A 16,515-nucleotide genomic window follows, 5' to 3' on the forward strand; every position below is an offset into this window, starting at 1 on the left:
TTCAACAGGACGGCCATCCGTGCAGACGAGAAGATAAATAAACCAATCGCCATCGCTGCATAACCAAATTGACGAATCACAGGGCTAGGCAGGCGGTTAATTCCGGTTCAAGACTGGTTGAGTTGTGCAGGTAAGTGAACATGAAGTCTTGACTCTGTCATGTTAAAACTCAGTTTATTTTAGGCAATTTTACAAAACGGATTATATTAGAAGATAAAATGAATAGAGATGGGATTGAGGTGTGTTATCTTGTATGTTATTGATTTATTTAATGATCCAGTTTGAAATGCAAAGGTAAAACTGCGAACGTTACTGTGGGGTTGCAGTCAACAGGCCAAATAGTGTATCTAGCTAACGTTAGCTAGCTATCGTACTTCGGGTGTCGTACAGTAGGCACACACACACTTGCAAGATTATATACACTATATAGTAAATAATAATTGTGATAACATTGTGAAAGATTTACATTATAATTTCGCACAGTAAGTCACCGTGCGTGATATTGTGTATGGTTTGCTACGTTTATAAAGTAGTAATAGATTTTAGCGCAAGGATTGCTAGCAAGTTATGCTAGCCGCGCTAGCTAAGTTACTTAGAACAAGGGCGGTGGAGTTTGTTAGCCAGTTCGCTAGCCAACATAGTTGATTATGGGCTACAGCCCGTTTCCACAATAAAATCAGTCAAGCTAACAAGAGTATTGAGTCTGAAATCAATACAGTTTATTCTTCATTTAAAAGACTGGGAGATTGTGTCCTAGTCTAGTGTTACTGTAGCCGCACGTAAATGTTCACCAAAATTCAATAAAATAATTTGCAGAATAATTTGAGAATATGGCACAATGCCAGGTCATTCTATAAATATAATGATTGTGATATAGACTCAGAACAAAAATAAATCAATGTTCTGTACAAATAGTGTTTTTAGACATTCTTTGTAGTGCCATACCAAGTAGGCCTGTGTCAGTCAAATGATTTTAGGTATATTATTATATATTATTGATTTATAATGCAATTTGTCTGTGTGTACAGGTCCCTTGGACAAAGAACTGGAGGGATTACCTTGTGGAAGTTACAGTGCATTTGAAAAGTATTCAAACTCCTTCACTTTTTCCGCATTTTGTTACGTTTGTTACGCCTTGTTCTAAAATGTATTAAATCACCCCCCCCCCCAACTTACACCCAATACCCCATAATGACAAAGTGAAAACAGGTTTTTAGAAATGTTTGCAAATGTATAAAAATACAAATAAACTTACACATTTCTTTTTTGCTTTGTCATTATGTAGTATTGTGTGTAGACTGAGGGGGTGGGGACGATTTAATACATTTTAGAATAAGGCTGTAATGCAACAAAATGTGGAAAAGTGGAGGGGTTTGAATACTTTCTGAATGCACTGTACCTGTAATACACAGTGGATATTTTTCCCCTAAGGATGGATTTGGTGGGAGGTGAACTTTGCTATTGCAAGGTATGTATACACAACATGTGTTTCATGATACAGTATTGATTATGTGTCATCATCATGCATAGAGCTTGGTTTAATAACTTTGGACAGATAGTAATTTATGGAACAATGCACATTTGGCTATGTTGACATTTCACTATAATCTGAAATGATGTATCACTAATATTGTGTCACTGTCTGGCATAGCAACCTAAAGACTGCTACAGAAATATGGTGCTGGAGTCAGATGCTGACACAGGTGGGGGGGTGATTTATCCAATATAGGGGGTGTTAACTCTACTAAAGACCACTAGATGGCAGAATAGCACATTAGTAGAGTGAACAGTTGCAGAACAGGTGGAATATATGACATCCTTATATAGATGTTGATTGTTGTCTGAAACCGTAAGTAGTTTTGCATTTGCCAAATGAAAGGAACGGAATTTGTAAGTAATATAGTGAAGAATTGTAAATGAGATTTTCCTAGAGGTCACAGGACCATCCTTTGCTTATATAGAGATCGCCAGCTTGTAGTCCTAAAAACCGGGAATGAGTTACCTCTGGTTTATTCAGCCAATTCTTATGGGGTAAAGAATATGGCTTTGGGATAAACACTGAAAATAAGGTATGCGGTTAACACAGGCTTTAGGAGATCTTTGTTATATGAGATATCAGTCAGTTAACATGACCTTTATGAATTATGAAGCCTTTTTTATGCTTTTTTAAATTTATTATCGTAAATTCTTCAAAATTCACAAAAAGTGACGTTAGCTTATAGATTCTCATAGAACAAAATGTATAAGATCTCCTAAGCCTACCACAGACCTAATTTTCTGGGTTTATCCAAAAAACCCTACAAAACTCAGATTTTGTCCAATGAACCATGGCAGAGTTAGTGCCTACAAAGTGATGCCATAACTATTGCTCTCTATAGGCTACCCATGTAACTGTGACCAATCTGTTACCTTCAGATCTGCACACAAAAATGGTACAGGGCCAGGGGAAGGTTTTTTTTGTTCCATATTGTGGTTTGTTGAGAAGGCAGGGGTGTATTCATTGTCTTGCAACATAAATTGTTTACTGTTTAAAAAGCAAACTGAACCAAACGGGGAGAGACCTACATGATTTTTTCCAGAAGAAACTCATTTTTGTTTGGAGCAAACAATTTCTGTTGCAAAAGGTTTTGCAACAGAATCGGTCAGCTATGTTGCCCGTCTGTGCCCTCTGTTGCATTGCAGAAATGGTGTTGTGTTCTTCGGTTCCCCCTGGCATTATGACATTATAATTCTATACAACACCCATATATTTCCTCTATGAGGGGAATGGTACACACTCTTTTAATGGCACTTAGATACAAGGTGATTTTTGAAACCATTTTCTCAAACTATTTTCCTAACCTTAACCTGCTACATTAATTATCCTAACCTGCTGTGTAAGTTCTCCTAACCTGCTATGAAAAAGTCACTTTGGTATCGAATCGGTGTGAAAAGAGTGTTTCCCATAGGGGAATGCTTTGACGCACATGCTATTATATTGCAGGGTAGTATCATAGATATTTATAACTAACCGTGTGTCCTGGTTATGATCCCATAACCATTCACTTTCTCCAATCCTCCAGAATCACATGTTTTGATTCGGAGTTATAATGAAACTGTACCCATTCCGGCTCTTGCGTGAAATGTAATAACTGCAAGTCACGATTTAATTGAGCCATGATGGAAGACACAGCAAACCAGTTTCAGACATGTAGAAAATGGAACGCTTGACTTTGGCTCCCTCTAGCGGAGACATGCTGACGTTCCACTAGTGGCGAGTGTGAGGAATGTCTCCCGCCGCGGCTTTGCTCTCGGGTTCTGTTTTGTCAGACTTGAAATCCGAGGGAGAGGAGCGAGCCGCCATTTTCTGTGTGACGCTCTCCCTAAAACGGCAACAATAAAAACGGATTATCGGGGGAAATACATAACAAGTCGTCGATAATGGCGTTGGGAAATATGACAAGACCAATTCGATTTGAATAAAACAGCCTTTGAAATAAACTAGATTGAGCATTAATAATTGCAAAGAGAAGAGAGCAAGCTGACTCCGTTTCTCAACTACTCGTTGTTTCGCCCATTTCGTGATTCCGGGAGCAACACGGGGTTACCCAATTTGAACGCACGAGACGGATTTTGTGAAGGGGCATTCTCGAATTATTTGTTTTCCCACATATTTTGTTTCCTTGATGAAATTACTATCAAAGTGCGGGATTTGTTTCTAAAAAATTTTTTTAACCCGGACTCGGCTCCTCATCACGTGGTAGGTTCCTCCTTTTTCTTTGTTACTTTTAACTCCGTAGTAAGAAATAACTTTGAAATCGTGTAACATCATTTAACGTTTAACTTGTTAGGTAACCTACACCAGTTATCTCGCATTCGTAGTAAATGCACAACATTTTTTGTGATTTTTTTATTTTATGTTCCATAGCCGGGTCTACCTTAATTTCAAATCCAAGTTCCAATGTCAGTTACAGACAGTGTTGGTAACGTTAGGTTTGCTACTCTTTTACTGCATTAGCTGAATGTTCTGCTGCCAAGTACACCATTATAGTAATCTACAACTAGCCAGTCAAGATGAGCCATGATATTCGTAAATTATGGGAGAGTGCGAGGGAAAATCATAAAACATTGGTAATAGCATTCAACTGTACCAGATATAATTGTGTCAGTGTCAAGCCTTATTCACCGAAGCAATTGATTGAGTATCCAAATTATCCCTAGTCAGTCTACTGGCATAGGCCGTCTAAAACGTAGTTTGCAAGCTTGCTGTATTGCCCACTATATAATGCATCTCTGCGCCACCGCATTCTAAACTTAATCGTGCATAATGTACACACCCAGGCAATTCTATCGAATGATCGATCGCATGAGAGGGGAACCATTTTCGTAATCCTTCAACGTTATCCAAGAAAATGCGTTGTCGCATAGATTACATTGTAATCATTTTTGATACATTTCCAATTTAGTCATTTATGGCGAGGTTTTCATAATGGCGCAGGCACTGGCAGTTGCAGGCGCGACGTTTTCTACTAATTGTTTCATCAAAATAATGTACTTTCTTTAGCATAAACCAACCAAGCTAGTTTGCTAAATAATTGTACAATTTTAATTTAGCCTAAATTGTGATATAGCGATATACACAAGGCCGCTAGATAAAAAAAAAAACAACGAACAATATAATCATTGTATTCATTATCAACACATCAAGGTTTTGCCATGCCATGATCTGAACCGTCTCCTATGTGCTTGTACACTGTCTAACGTCAGTGCAGAGACTGTAATTTTGTCCCATCCATTTGTCAACAAGGAACTGTGTTCATGTGAATCCCTTTAATTGCACACTAACCTGCTCAATCCCCGGTTAGTGTGTTACAAGATCTGTAGGTTTCCATTATATATTGTGTTAAATTGCATATCCTTGCATCATATGTGATCTCAGCACTTCAATGCTGTCATTTTCTGATGTGTGAACTTGCTCTAAGATCAAATAATCTCACCAGTGTTTGTCTTGTGGTGAGGGGGAGTTTATCTTCCTGATGATTGTTTGCTGTCATTATTGGTGGGTACTCTACACAGTACACTCTTGGTGTAGCTGAGCTAGTGAGGCCTTGACTGTTGTGCTCTGCTGCTGTACTGGGGCCTCTGCAGATTGCAAATCCATTGACTGAATTTCAAGAGAGTTCCAGGTCTGGGTGACGTGCTTTTTGGGAAATGGTTTCAGGAGGTTAAATATACACAAGCGGGACTAGCCCTGACTGTGGAGCGTAGAGAGGAAAAAAGCCTACTGATTGCACATATTGGCCCGACTGGGTCCCCCACACCCCTGTCTCCATTGCAGCCCACATGTTGGAGTCAGAGAGACATTTTATGAATAGAGGGTAATGAGCGCCCCGTCTGCTGCTGAGTTGGACCGATGGCTCGGCTAGCTCAGGCCTGGGTCCATGTTATACCCAATTTAATGGAGAGCTGTTCACTCAAGAGTACATGGCCTGTCTCTAGCCTGTATGATATGGTGTAGGACTGGGAGAATGTGCTGTGCTACTGAAAGTGTGAATCCTCACACTGCCTGTTTTCACCCCTATTTGTTTTGATATGCCACACAATTGACAAAGCAAGACCTCCCCTCCCCCCATTGACGCTTTAGATCTTTGTGGAATCCTATCAGCCCTCTTCCAGACATATGTGTGTGGTATTGGCGCAACCCTAGAAGGAGGCTAACACAACAATTATCTAGTTTATGAATTTGGAGGTTGACCCAGAGGAGGGTCTTCAATAACATGAATGGATAAAAGCCACCCACTCAGATTTTTGTCCTTCCCAGCAATGATAACCTTTTAGGGGCACGGTGCCCCACTTTATTCAGTTTTCCAGGGCATTCCACTCCAAGAAAATTGGCTCATTGTTGCAAATGTTAGATACTGCCAGTGCCAACTGAAAGTATGACATGATTATGGTTTGCTGGTTGCATTTTAAGTAGGGAATGTTGCATTATGTAAAACCATATTGTGGACTAAGAAATAGTCCTGCTGTAAGTTATTACCAAGGTATGTGTATACATTTATGTCCTTGATGTAGGCTGTCCTAGCACCTAGCCACTTGGAGCATATGGCAATTTCCTCTGCCTATATTCTAGATCCTTCTATCTCCTAATTTTGCATCTAACCAATCAATATAGAGGCCAAGTTGCCAGGAAAACAGGAAACAACCAATAGATGTATGGCTGGTTACTGCTGTAGGCTACAGACCATAATGTGCATAAAGCTACATCCGTTTCTCTGGTTAGGCCTAAATGGAGGCCTATTTCTGATGATTATGCAAATCTATATGTACGGATCTGCAGTGTGTTTTCATAGGCGCACTGGGTTTGGGATTTATCCTGTCAGACTATTGAGTTGGCGAGATGGAAGCAGAACCTGTTGGTATTACTGATGTTATTACTTTGTATTGTTCAGACCCCCTCAGGCGGTTAATGTCTGGCTTCTCTGAAGACTTCAGCTCATGATGAATAATCTGTTCCAGTCAGACACTTGAAATCTGTCTGAGCAATCACAGCTTTATTCATACATCTAAATGATCTGCTATTGTGGTTTTCTGTAGAAGCAGTTGTTGTTGCTCATGTTTTCGGGTTGCAGGTATTGTACATCTTGGTTTGGCATATACTTGAGCTGTCGCTTATGTGGACACACACACACACACACACACACTTGTCTCTTTCCTGGAATCCTGACTGGAGGAAGAGCTGAAGGGTGACATTTGGCTGACTAAAACAACACCGTTGCTGGCTGTTTTGATAGTGTAAGCCTAGTCTGCCAAGGCCAAGTACACTCAGATGCACACACCCTCCCGTTTCATGCCCTCAAGCCAACATCCCCTCCCTCCACCTCAATCCATCTCTCCCCCATCTCAAACCAAGGGGCAGTGCCTCCCTCTGAACTTAACCTCGCTTGGAACGCACCTGAAACAATACCTTTGTTCACTTTCCTCCCAGAATGCTCCATTCCTGAATGTTTTTTTTTTTACCACCCCCTCACATAAGATAAACATGGACCAGCCAGCCACATTGGAGAAGCAGGAAAAATCGACCCCCTTCAACAATGTACATGGCCAGAAGAGAATCCAGAGGAGAAAATTACTTACAAATCTCCAAATAAACTTTGATTAAAAAGAGAGGGGGGGCAAGATGGGCTAAGGACAAGGGCAATGGGCTAATTTACCGGACTCCTGTCTGAACTTGTCATGGCTCCTCAGTAGGATGTTAAAGGCCAAAGTGTTTCACCCCTCCAGGCCTAACTTCAGACAAGCGAGTTGCCTAGATCCTAGAGGTCAGGACAGGGTCGAGAGGAAGCCTGACCTCTGGCAGTCTCGGCAGGGAGTGGCTCGACTGACACACGGGCCCCATTCGCTCCTGTGCTGAAGCCACCAAACCAGTCTGGAAGTTGAACCATATGCATCATATATCATTGGGTGAATTGTGGAACACAGAAACAAACCACTGGTTTGCTGGTTCCTCAGAGTTTTACTTCTCTCTATGCCAGTTAGCCTATTCAGACACTGGCTTTTATTTTTGTGTTTAAAAAACCAACATCCCTACTGTCAACTAATTGCTCCAGCTTGGTAGTACCTCAGACAGCTGGTTGAAATCTCAACGTTTGAGATTAGAGGAACAGAGGAAACTCTGAATTCTTTTCAAACCCAATTGTGTTTTTCCCATTTTCTGTTGTGTATTTCTGTAGCTTTTTTCCCCTGTCGTGGAGGAAGCTGAACGATTAAGAGACTTCAAAGGCAGAAACCACTGGCACAGTGTTTACAAAACCAGGTGCGCTGTACTGTGTATGAGGAGAGGAGTGAGTATACCCATGGGTTGAACCCAACCTATAGTCTAAAGTTCACTGTGCTGTGGCCTGTGCTCCCTGATGGCCTAATGGCCCAATTAAAACTGCACAAAACTACATGCTTCCCTTCTTCTCTGGGTCATTCCATGTGATTTCAATCACTTTTTTGACTTCACCCCTTTTGATTTGAACAAAAATGTATCTAGGCCTAGGTATTTGCCCATGGTAGAAGTAGGGTTGGGCGACATGGCCAAAGATCATATCATGGTATTTAAAAAAGTGTTGGATTTTTGATAGTATTGTATGTTTTTGAACAATACAAGTTCTAAATATGCTTTATGAGTATTGTGTGGCCCAAGGGTAGCAACACATACATTTTAATGGGTCTTTCTCCATTCTGATTGTTTGTACTGTTCAATTAAAAGCCCCCACCTGCTGATCGACATGAAGTGTGTGCGTGCCACTGGCAATGTACTTTGCTGGACATGCTAGCTGTTCTCGGCGGCGCATCATCACTTCAAACGCATTCCGCCGTGGTGTTATCGATTGGCCTACTACTACTGGTAGTACCGGTATAATCTAAGTGAGGAATCACAAATCACCATACTGCTGACAGAATGTGATTTCATCAATCATTTTGAGTTAAATTTGGTTGTCCAAAGTACTGTCAGCTTGCACTATGTCTTTGCTGATGAATGCCCTGATTTCTGGCCAGTCAATTGGTTAAATTACTAGTGATGAACCGATATCTGATATTTTCCTTGCCAAAAAACCCGATACCGATTATCACAATTTTTTATGGCCTTTTAAGCATTATATTGCAGTTAAATAGTTAATACACACACACACACAGACGCAGCGGTCTAAGGCACTGCATGTCAGTGCAAGAGGCACCACGAAAGTCCCTGGTTCGAATCCAGGCTGTATCACATCCGGCCGTGATTGGGATTCCCATAGGGCGGCACACAATTGGCTCCGCTTCGTCCGGGTTTGGCCGGGGTAGGCTGTCATTTGTTCTTAACCGACTTGACTAATGAAATAAGTGTTACACACACACACCACACTGACCACCACACTGTTATTTTGTTGGCATTTACATATGTCCCCATTACCAGTAAATCATAATCAAAACCTATTTCTTTCACTTACTTGCTGTGCTGTTTCTTTGTTCATTTGTTCAGTCGTTTCATTCTCAACCAGGATTTCTCTGGAACGCCTTTTGGGTCTTTGCTATGGAATGCCGTTTGGGTCTTTGCGTGGCAAAAAAATATATAAATAACACTTTGCCGTATCAAACAAGCTTGTTGGCCAACCAGGACCTGAATATGAGTGCATGTCACATAATAATTTAATGCGTTCATATATTTTTTACATTTACATTACATTTAAGTCATTTAGCAGACGCTCTTATCCAGAGCGACTTACAAATTGGTGCATTCACCTTATGGCATCCAGTGGAACAGCCACTTTACAATAGTGCATCTAAATCTTTTAGGGGGGGTGAGAAGGATTACTTTATCCTATCCTAGGTATTCCTTAAAGAGGTGGGGTTTCAGGTGTCTCCGGAAGGTGGTGATTGACTCCGCTGTCCTGGCGTCGTGAGGGAGTGTGTTCCACCATTGGGGAGCCAGAGCAGCGAACAGTTTTGAATGTGAAGCTAGCCACAATAAGGATTAGTCACAATAGTGGACTTTGCGGTTAGCAAAGTATGGCATAATTCTGCTACTATTTGTATTCATTTGCATCATTGTCAATGACATGACATACTTTTATTTTGAATGCAAATTCCACTATTGTGCCTAATAGGGTTGCACATTTTGGGGAATATTCAGAGGTGGAAATTTCTGTGGGAATAACGGAAATATATGCAAATTAATATTAATACCCTTTAAATGTGGATGTTTTTTTTACATTGGATATATTTACCATATCATATGGAGACAGAAACATAAACATTTTACCTTATCATAAGTAGACATAATTGCAAATGATTAAATCCTTCCAAAAGACATTTTAAAAACTATTTGGTTACGAATTTAACTTTTGAATAAATGAGTTGACTCTTCACATGGGATGATTTTCACTGAACAACAAAAGAAAGGGAATATTGAATGATCCACAATGATCCATCGCATCTCCCAAAAATGTTTTCAACATACATTTGTAAAATGATAGTCTAAACTAAAGCTCTCCTCTCAGGCTTCCATGTCGTCTCCCTGGACCTCCTCAATGTCCACCTCTTGAACATCAGACTCTGAGGCCTAATATTCACGGTCTCTTTCCAACCTTGTTGAGGATGGCTCATTATCAGGCTCAAAAACCATCAAATTTGCCTGGATGGCCACCAATTTTTCAACCATTATATTGGTCAGCCTGTTGCATGCTTTGGTGTGTGTTCCCAAATATGGACCAGTTGCACTCTGAGGCGGTTGATGTTGGTGGGATTTGGAGGACGATGGAGGCAGCAGGGAAAGAACTGAATTTTCCTCTATCTGGAGCAACAGTGAAGTGGGAAGGGCAGTACAGATTTCTTCTCTTACATCCGCAAGCAGAGTCTGAACATCAGACAGGATGGCATTGTCTCCCTCGATCCGTGCAATGGCTACTGCTATAGGTTTCAGGCTGCTTACCACTCTCCCATACATCCTCCAGGAGGATCCTCTTGATGGGGCTGTCCATATCAGCAGACTGATATGGCCATTTCTTGCAGAGACTCCTTCCCCTCCAGGAGACTGTCAAACATGATGACAACACCACCCCAACAGGTGTTGCTTGGCAGCTTCAATGTGGTGCTCTTATTCTTCTCGCTTTGCTTGGTGAGGTAGATTGCCGCTATAACTTGATGACCCTTCACATACTTAACTATTTCCTTGGCTCTCTTGTAGAGTATATCCATTGTTTTCAGTGCCTTGTTGTCCTTGAGGAGCATATTCAATGCATGAGCAGCACAGCCAATGGGTGTGATGTGAGGGTAGGACTCCTGCACTTTAGACCAAGCAGCCTTCATGTTTGCAGCATTGTCTGTCACCAGTGCAAATACCTTCTGCGGTCCAAGGTCATTGATGACTGCCTTCAGCTCATCTGCGATGTGTCTGTTGTCCCTTGTGTTCTTGTAGAATACTGGTTGGGTGGAGATGATGTAGTTAATTGTTCCTTGCCCAACAACATTCGACCACCCATCAGAGATGATTGCAATACAGTCTGCTTTCTCTATGATTTGCTTGGCCTTCAATTGAACTCTGTTGAACTCTGCATCCAGCAAATGAGTAGATAAAGCATGTATGTTTGGAGGGGTGTATGCTGGGCAAAGAACATTCAGAAATCTCTTCCAATACACATTGCCTGTGAGCATCAGAGGTGAACCAGTTACATACACAGCTGTCTGTGTATGCATAAGGTGTCTGATTCATAATTTTCACCTCGAATAGAGGTAGAGGGACTTTTTGTCAGAGGTTGCTTGTTCTGAGCGCTGAGGGAACTTCATGCACTTTGCCAGATGTTTCTTTATCTTTGTTGCATTCTTCACATGTGATTTGGCACAGTATTTGCAAATGTGCACAGCTTTTCCTGCTACATTAGCTGCAGTGAAATGTCTCCACACATCATAGAGTGCCCGTGGCATTTTCCTGTAAAGATTTTAGTCAAAACAAATACAATTCCATGTACAGATAAATAGTCAAGCAGTTAGATTAAACAACTCCTTTGTAAGATAAATGTTTTAAAATGAAACATAATTAACACTCCTCAGTTAGCAGGCTCAAGCAAGCTAAAACCCACATGGTAGCAAAAACTAACTAGCAGAAATGAACAAGTTAGAAATTATTTAAACACACTTTGCTGTAGGCTACTATTTACTAGTTAACAAAAAATCATGTATGTCATATAAAATATATTCACCCCACCCAGTATTGTAATCAAAATTGACCAGAAAGCATGTAGTCCTTGGCTCAGACAGTGTAATAGTATGGGCTCAATAGCATCTCATTGGTGTGCAAGATCTTGAGAATCAGCTGTACATGTGATGGGAAAATGCACTGTGCATGCAGAGGGTTGCAATTCCATTGAATTGGGGATAGTTTAACCAAAATATGCCTTAAGTCCTAGAATTGCCTTTTGTATCCCGCAAAAAAAGGTTCACTGTTATAAGCTAACTTTTTGTTGATGAATTTAAGCAAAATTCCCGGGCTTAACTTCCCATGGAAAATTTCCCGGAAAGTTTCCAAGTCTGCAACCCTAGTGCCTGATCCTTATTGTGGCTAGCTTCACAACACATAACCCGGTCCGGTCGAGCTTCACTAGCCAGATGAAGCTAGCTGGCTGCTTATAACGTTAGCTTTGGGCAACAGGGTTAAGTAGGGGCTAGCTATTTATTTTCATGAACTAAAGTTCAATTTCAATAGGCGAACATGTGGCAACCTAGCTAGTACTTACTCACACTGATTCCTAAATCATTGTCTAGAATAATGAAAATGACTGCAGTTTCTACTGGTCATTGTTTTCAGGCTGGTTGTATTGGTGCTAGCTATGTACCAAGCTAAAGCTAGCCACCCCAGAAGTTGTGGTCAAACAAATTATGCTTTATTATTACCATTGCGATATTGTAAACACATCGATCATGGCCGCTGTTTGCTTGTTTGCAGACTTTTTCTGTACAGCTTTGACAGTGCTACTGTATCTTTATTAACACGCAAAGACCCAAACGGCGTTCCATAGTATGTATGTCGTAAATAGCAGTGACGCTATTACTGTGTAACTCCGGCAGGGCAACATCTGAAAAATAGCACACTTGGTCATGTGTACCGGTGCTCGACCAGTTGGCGAAAGCCAACATCACCCACGACAGAGAACAGTTGATTGTCAAGGGCAATGAATTCCATTATCTTGGCTTTGATGGATTTCTCCTTTGAATTGTCTCACTGAAATTCTTACTCTTTCAAATGACTGCTCAACTTGTTGACTGCTAAATCCACATAGCAGACATTGTGGGCTAGGTTAGGAATGCTGTGCAGCACTTGTAAGCACAACATTTTTACATGGCGTCATTACGTCATGTACCTACGTTACAGTGGGGCAAAAAAGTATTTAGTCAGCCACCAATTGTGCAAGTTCTCCCACTTAAAAAGATGAGAGGCCTGTCATTTTCATCATAGGTCCACTTCAACTATGACAGACAAAATGAGGGGGAAAAAATCCAGAAAATCACATTGTAGGATTGTTTATGAATTTATTTGCAAATTATGGTGGAAAATAAGTATTTGGTCACCTACAAACAAGCAAGATTTCTGGCTCTCACAGACCTGTAACTTCTTCTTTAAGAGGCTTCTCTGTCCTCCACTCGTTACCTGTATTAATGGCACCTATTTGAACTTGTTATCAGTATAAAAGACACTTAACAAAGCCTACCATCAGTAACACACTACGCCGCCAGGGACTCAAATCCTGCAGTGCCAGACGTGTCCCCCTGCTTAAGCCAGTACATGTCCAGGCCCGTCTGAAGTTTGCTATGAGCATTTGGATGATCCAGAAGAAGATTGGGAGAATGTCAGATGAAACCAAAATGTAACATTTTGGTAAAAACTCAACTCGTTGTGTTTGGAGAACAAAAAATGCTGAGTTTGCATCCAAAGAACACCATACCTACTGCGAAGTATGGGGGTGGAAACATCATGCTTTGGGGCTGTTTTTCTGGAAAGGGACCAGGACGACTGATCCGTGTAAAGGAAAGAATGAATGGGGCCATGTATCTTGAGAGTTTGAGTGAAAACCTACTTCCATCAGCAAGGGCATTGAAGATGAAACGTGGCTGGGTCTTTCAGCATGACAATGATCCCAAACACACCGCCCGGGCAACGAAGGAGTGGCTTCGTATGAAGCATTTCAAGGTCCTGGAGTGGCCTAGCCAGTCTCCAGATCTCAACCCCATAGAAAATCTTTGGAGGGAGTTGAAAGTCCGTGTTGCCCAGCAACAGCCCCAAAACATCACTGCTCTATAGGAGATCTGCATGGAGGAATGGGCCAAAATACCAGCAAGTGTGTGAAAACCTTGTGAAGACTTACAGAAAACGTTTGACCTCTGTCATTGCCAACAATTGGTATATAACAAAGTATTGAGATAGACACTTGTTATTGACCAAATACTTACTTTCCACCATAATTTGCAAATAAATTCATAAAAAATCCTGCAATGTGATTTTCTAGATTTTTCCCCCCCCTCATTTTGTCTGTCATAGTTGAAGTGTACCTATGATGAAAATTACAGGCCTCTCATCTTTTTAAGTGGGAGAACTTGCACAATTGGTGGCTGACTAAATACTTTTTACCCAACTGTATATAGGTATGCACGTAAGCTTTGACATCGGTCTTGTACATTGGCATTAATCTAGACATCGGCCGATACTAATGTTGGCATTATTAGCTAATATCGTCTGATTCCGATATGTTCACCGATATTTCGTGCATCCCTATAAATGACATTGTTGTTTTGTCTATTCATCGCTTCTGATAGATCTGAAGATTATGCAATACCATGAATTGTATGAGGGATGTCCCCGGTTTAACCTGGACACAAATAGTAGGAATTTGCGCTGGCTTCAGCCATGACTGCACATCGAGTGCAGGTGCGAGCGTGTGTGTGTCCAATCTGAGGCTTGAACATGATCTGAGCGTGTGATCTGAGGCTGTTTGGCCTCTTGGGCTTAAACTTGGGAAAGCCTCAAGGGAGAGCGGACAGTGGATTATAAACAAATAGCCGCGTATATTGGCCCAAAAATAACATCAGTTTTATTTCGTGTTTTTCCCTGTGTGTGGAGAAAAGTGAGGCTGGGCATCCGTTAAATAGTAGTTGAACTTTGTCCAGCCTAATGATTTAAATACTTCCTTTTTGTTCCTTCCTTTTTGTTGCTCTCTGTCTGGTTCCTGACCTATTTAGTGTTTTATATGCTGTTTAATCTGAAATGATTTTCGCTTCTTACATTCACCATTTCAGGTTTATTCAAATACTTTTCATTCAAATCCGTATGGTTTGGTTTCAATATTTGAACCAATTGGTAGTCACAAAAATAGATGGGTGTTGGTTAAATTGTGATTTTAATGAATGGTGTGGATTTGGAGCGGGAGTTTACTCTCTTTCTTGACCGCAGAGCAGGTTTTAGCATTGCGCATCGCTCCATGAGCTTCCAACAGCTGAACGGCTCCGCACACACACACACACACACACACACACACACACACACACACACACACACACACACACACACACACACACACACAGTCATTATCAGTGTAGCCTGGGAACTTTGATCCGGACACATTAACTGCTGCATGCTGGAGAAATCCTTATCGCATTCAAAGGCTGGGTTTAATGTGAGTCTGTGGATGGTTCCCACGGATGGCATAGATAAAGGTTATGACCTTCAGCTGTAATCTGAGTAGCTGCAGAGTCTGATGGATTTACCTGGTACTGGACCAGGTGAGGGAGAGTCATTGATGTTTCTCAGTCAATAGGTAGGATATTGTTTTGATGTAAAAATGAAATGTGTATATATATATATATATATATATACAGTTGAAGTTGGAGGTTTACATACACTTAGGTTGGAATCATTAACTAATTTTCAACCACTCCACACATTTCTTGTTAACAAATTATAGTTTTGGCAAGTCTGTTAGGACATTACTTTGTGCATGACACAGGTATTTTTTCCAACAATTGTTTACAGACAGATTATCTCATTTAACTCACTGTATCTCAACTCCAGTGGGTCAGAAGTTTACATACACTAAGGTGACTGAACCTTTAACCTCTTGCTCCTACCTGGCACGCAGGCGTCCCATCTAGAGCTCTGGAAATGCAAATGCGCTACGCTAAATGCTAATAGTATTAGTTAAAACTCAAACGTTCATTAAAATACACATGCAGGGTATTGAATTAAAGCTACACTCGTTGTGAATCCAGGCAACAAGTCAGATTTTTAAAATGCTTTTCGGCGAAAGCATGAGAAGCTATTATCTGATAGCATGTAACACCCCAAAAGACCCGCAGGGGACGTAAACAAAATAAGTAGCATAGTCGTCGCTACACAAACCGCACAAATAAAATCTAAAACATTCATTACCTTTGACCATCTTCTTTGTTGGCACTCCTAGATGTCCCATAATCACTATTGGGTCTTTTTTTCCGATTAAATCGGTCCATATATAGCCTAGATATCGATCTATGAAGACTGTGTGATAAACGGGGAAAAAATAGCGTTTCATAACGTAATTTTTTTAAATTCAAAAAGTCGATGATAAACGGAAAAAAACACTTCGAAATACTTTTGTAATGCAACTTTAGGTATTAGTACACGTTAATAAGCGATAAAATTCATCAGGAGGCGATGTCAATTCTATAGGTGTCCGTCTCGAAAAAATGTCTGGAGAGAGCTCGACCAAAACATCCGGTCGGAGACCGGAGGGAATCGATTCCCTTGATTCGGTTAGACCAAGAATCAAAGCTGAATCAAATGACAAGACTCTAGACAACGTGTGGGAGCTGTAGGCACTGCAACCTCAGCCTCATTTAATTCGGTTCACTTTGAACAATTCCTGGAAGTAGCGCAAGGATATTTATTTCCATTTTCAGTTATCAGATTTTCCTGCACTTTTCAATGAAACGCACGTTCTGTTATAGTCACAGCCGTGATTTAACCAGTTTTATAAACGT

The 16,515-nt window shown here is 40.9% G+C and overlaps 1 protein-coding gene across 4 annotated transcripts in view; it reads left to right on the forward strand.

Annotated features, from left to right (window-relative positions):
- The first annotated feature begins 57 nt into the window (after positions 1-57).
- The window catches only part of LOC118365167 (KAT8 regulatory NSL complex subunit 1-like), a 75,887-nt gene continuing 59,429 nt past the window's right edge, over positions 58-16,515 (forward strand). Inside the window, exons 1-2 of one of the 4 annotated variants that reach the window (XM_035747139.2) lie at positions 58-130; positions 1,029-1,468. The gene's annotated coding sequence lies outside the window, so the exon portion shown is untranslated. Of the gene's footprint in view, positions 131-152; positions 1,469-3,297; positions 3,740-16,515 lie in introns of those variants that run through there. The other 3 variants (XM_052490701.1, XM_035747142.2, XM_035747141.2) reach the window with 3 other exon arrangements.

The sequence above is a fragment of the Oncorhynchus keta genome, chromosome 32 (assembly GCF_023373465.1).
Source record: "Oncorhynchus keta strain PuntledgeMale-10-30-2019 chromosome 32, Oket_V2, whole genome shotgun sequence".
Lineage (NCBI taxonomy): Eukaryota > Metazoa > Chordata > Actinopteri > Salmoniformes > Salmonidae > Oncorhynchus > Oncorhynchus keta.